The sequence below is a fragment of the Chionomys nivalis genome, chromosome 1 (genome assembly GCF_950005125.1).
Source record: "Chionomys nivalis chromosome 1, mChiNiv1.1, whole genome shotgun sequence".
Taxonomy (NCBI): domain Eukaryota; kingdom Metazoa; phylum Chordata; class Mammalia; order Rodentia; family Cricetidae; genus Chionomys; species Chionomys nivalis.
Window position 1 is genome coordinate 127066802 of NC_080086.1, and position 4405 is coordinate 127071206.

General features: G+C 43.7%; 1 pseudogene; it reads right to left on the bottom strand.

The window, feature by feature from the left end:
- Positions 1 to 1592: 1592 nt before the first annotated feature.
- Positions 1593 to 2650, bottom strand: LOC130882327 (archaemetzincin-2-like; annotated as a pseudogene).
- Between the last annotated feature and the right edge of the window lie 1755 nt (positions 2651 to 4405).

The following is a 4405-nucleotide window of genomic DNA, read 5'->3' on the forward strand; positions in this document are numbered from 1 at the left end:
TTTACTAGCCTGCTTCCCCATGGCTTGCACAGCTACCTTTCATATGTAGCCCAGGTCACCTGTCCAGGATCGGCACCATTCACAGTGAGAGGAGCCCTTATCCATCCATATCAGTCCAGATATCCCAAAGGCCAATCTGATAGAGTCAGTTCCTGGTTGATATTCTCTCTTCCCAGATTTCTCTGGTTTGTAACAAGTTGACAAGATCTAGCCAGTAAAGCTAATTGTTGAAAATAGTTGTTTATTAAATTTGGAAAAATCACAAAAACGGAATGCAGAAAGTGGCAATACAAATTTTCAAAGTTAGATAAGAAATATACTCCAAGTTTTAAAAATCGAATGGTATTATTAATCATTCTTACTCTTTATTACAGTGGGAAATTGCATCAGCTATTTAGTTAGTTAGTCGGTGTTTTTTTCCATGTGTGTATGTGGATGTGTTTTCCTGTGGCTGTGGGTGCACTGTACATGCACATGTGTGTGGAAGGCAGAGGATAGCCTCAGGTGTCACTCTTTGGGCGCTGGGTACTGTCGATCTTTTTTTTTGTTGTCTAGTGAATGTCTCTCTTTTACCCTGAACTTACCAAATAGAGTGGCCAGCCTGGCCAGGAACACCAGGGCCTTTTTCTGCTTCCCTAGTGTGGGATTACAAGCGCACATCACCACACCTGACTGGTTTGTTTAAATATGAGTTTTGGGAATTGAACTCGTGTCCCCATGCTTGCAATGTAAGCCCTTTGCTGACTGAACCATCTCCCTGTCACCATTTATTATTTTCTTATTTAAAAAAGTAAATGGAAAGGAAGTCAGGATCACGAGGGGTGCACCCAACCACTGTGACAGTGGAACTGATCTATTGGGAGCCCACCAAGGCCAGCTGGACTGGGACTGAATAAGCATGGGTTGAAACCGGACTCTCTGAACATGGCAGACAATGAAGGCTGATGAGAAGCCAAGGACAATGGCACTAGGTTTCGATCCTAATATATGAACTGGCTTTGTGGGAGCTTAGCCTGTTTGGATGCTCACCTTCCTGATAGAAGTGGGAGGACCTTGGTCTTCCCGCAGGGCAGGGAATTTGGACTGCTCTTCAGTATCGAGAGGGATGGGGAATGGAGTGGGGGGAGGGGGAGAGGAGTTCGGATAAGGGTAGAGGAGTGGGGGGAGGGGCAATATGTGGGAGGAGGGGGAGGGAAATGGGAACCGGGGAGGAGGTGGAAATTTTAATTAAAAAAGAATAAAATAAAATAAAATTTTAAAAAAGTAAATGGATTCAAAGGCTATCACCCATGGAGTTCATAAAAACATTTCAATTTTTTATTCATTATTAGCATTACAGGTTTAGTGAGTGATGATCAAAACGACTACAAAATGTAAAGAAATTACTAATGAGGAACAAATTAAATGATTGATTATATTTTATTTACCTCATAAGCAACTGATGCTATTCTATAGCATTTATTAATAAAAAAAATCTGACCACTCAATGATAATAATAATAATAACAACAGCAACAATAGTCCCAAAGACTGAATGAAAGAGATAGAATTTTTTTTTTCAGGGTGTTAGTATTTATTTCAGCTACTCTTATGTGAAAGTCCTTATTTTTCCAGAACAGCAATGCACTTTACTACCCACTCTCTCCAGTCCTTAAAGGCTTCCACAGGTTTCGGCAAATTCACATGGACAGAACTATTTCTGGGAGTTGCTCTTGATGCGTGGTTAGGTTCATCGTCAATCCATCTCAGTACTGCTTTGTATCTCTCTACAATACTGAAGCCAATAGCACACGGCAGCTTGCGTAAGCAGATAGGGCAAGGGTTTAGAGGACGCCAAGAAGATTCTTCTAAGTGGTTGGAGCCTTGCATCAAGCACGCAAGCCACTGGCAGTGTCGCAGTCCAAATATGTGTCCGATCTCATGGGTCTTATAGGATCGCCACAGCAAAATATTAGTGATCTCAGGATTGTAATAGTTATCAAAAATGGAATAGTCGCTGGAGGACGTTCGCTGAGGCTGCTTCACTTTCCCTTCATACCGTGTGCTGTAGAAATCCTTGCCGTACCTGGCGAAGCTGAACATCCCCACACCATCTGTCAAAGAGGCCTGTCCAAAGACAAAATTCCAGGAGTCCCGGGGGTACAGGTAGATTATTGTTATCCCCACGATGCAAGAAGGCATCTTCGGGTTTCTTCTTTTTCAAGAATGCCAGGATATGCCCTGCATGGATCTGTAAGTTCTGTGTGTGCTCATTCACCGTAAAGGCACACCTCGTCGCAGACACGGACACTGACTCTAAGAATTTTACGGTCGAACCATAAAAAAAAGCTTCGCAGTAGCCCTTGAGCCACTTAATATATTCTCCACTGATAACTCTGGTGTTGCCTAGAGAGCCGATGGACTGTATATAGATAATGTGTTTCTCCGGACAGGGTTTGTTTCTGTAGCGATCAGTGAAAAACTGTTCGAAATCCTGGGGAGCTTCAGGGTGGGAGGTGAACCAATCTGACCGGGAATGCACAGAGATCGGTCCAAAGAGGCTGCTGGACAGCTGGAAGGCTTCATGCATTAAACGTTGCTCCCCAGCATTGAACTTCTCATACAGGGACACAAGCTCTAGGTTCTTAGAGATGAGAGCTGTCTTCAGGGTATGCTCAGAGTGCCGGGGTACCTGCAGATTGACGGGCCTTTTCCGTTCATAGCGAGTCCTTGGGTGGCACTTCCATCCTTCCTATGGCCAAGCGGATGTTCCCCACGAGGCTTTATAAAGGAGAAGTCTCCAGTTGCTTTTTCCCACTTAAGTTTTTCTAAGGGCAGCCATGCCCAGCAAAGGGGTGTGGAGGGCGCCTTCACCCCGGACAGGCCCTTGGGCCGCCCTCCCGCTCCCACGGCGGTCCTTGTGCCGAGATAGAATATTTTTAAATGGAAAAGGTTCACCAGGGAAGTACAGTATATATATATATATATATATATATATATATACACACACACACACACACATTTAATGAGCATATTGCTTACTCCTAAGCCTTTGACTTGTTAAATCTTCATATTATAATAAGTGCTGTGATTGTTAGCTTTTTCAGGTACAAGAAAACCAAGTTAAGCACTTTGCCTGAGGTCACAGTTGAAGGCTGTCACAAATCTCGCGGAGAATTCAGTAGCCAAGACGTATAGAAAATGCTTAACAAACTATTTCAGAGAAAGAACAGACTAGGTCTTGAGCTATGGAAGACAGTGGCTCACAGTAAACAAATTACACTGCAAAGCAATGACTTCATTCAGTTTGGATTCATCTTTTCCATCAAAAATGATCTTCCTTGTGAAAAGAACAGAATAAACATCATTAGGAAATTGAAGACTCAGCTGCAAAAGAGAGTTTGAAACAAGACTCTTCATCACACTAAGTGGATTCTGATATCTACACCAGAATTCATTTGGGCTAAAGCAACAGGCAGGTGTGGCTATGATAGCCTCTAGGGAAGACTGAAGAGCAAGGCCTGGGGCCTAAAACCGAGATGAACAGACGCCTGGATCTTCAGAAGTGAGGAAAAGTTAGCATTGTGTGCATCTCTGGCAAACGTTGGTAAACAGAAGGTGTCACAAGCCCTTGCGATTGCCAGGTGATTGCCAGGAGTCTGTGTGAGCTTCCTTGGAAAGAGACTGCCAAGCAAAGCTCATGGCCTGTTGATGTCAGGGATACGGGAAGCTGGCCGGCTGCCTTTGTGCTTTCTAGCTAAGGCACCGAGGAGAGGAAATGGCTCTAAAACGACAAGTGGCGTGTCACATGGCATGTGATGAGCAAGCGGAGGAAACCCTAACCATCTGCACTCTTCACCCAAAGCCAGGGATTCTAAAGTAGGTTAGATTGCTTGAGAATTAAGCTTTCCACAGAGCCCAGGAAATCGAAGGTTGGGCAGGTGACTAGTGAGCAGGTGGTATGGCCAGCTTGAAACAGGCTATAGGCTCAAAACACATAGCCTTTGGGCTTGCCAATTGGTTGTGAAAATGATGTCTTGTTATAATAAACCCAGGAAAATCAACTTTAAAATAAATGCCACCTGCAGCAGAACCCAAAGTGTTTACAGATCTGTGCCTGAAAAAAAAAAAATCTAGAGATTCCTAATCTCATGAAGAGGCCTCGATGCCCCATGCATAATCAAGGTTACCTGCTGCTATCACTAATGGAAAAGAGAAGAGGTAATCAAATTAAATTGATGGTCTTCTGACTGAGGAAATGATGAGTTAACAGAAGGGTGGCAAGCCACATGGTGCCGAGAACAAAAGGAGCCAAGGAATAAGAATTTGGCTGCGTTTATCCAGTTGGGTCCAATGAAGACTAACACTGTCTGTCCCACTGAGTGTTTTGTTAATATTTTGATGACTCTTCCTCTAGCCATTTTTGT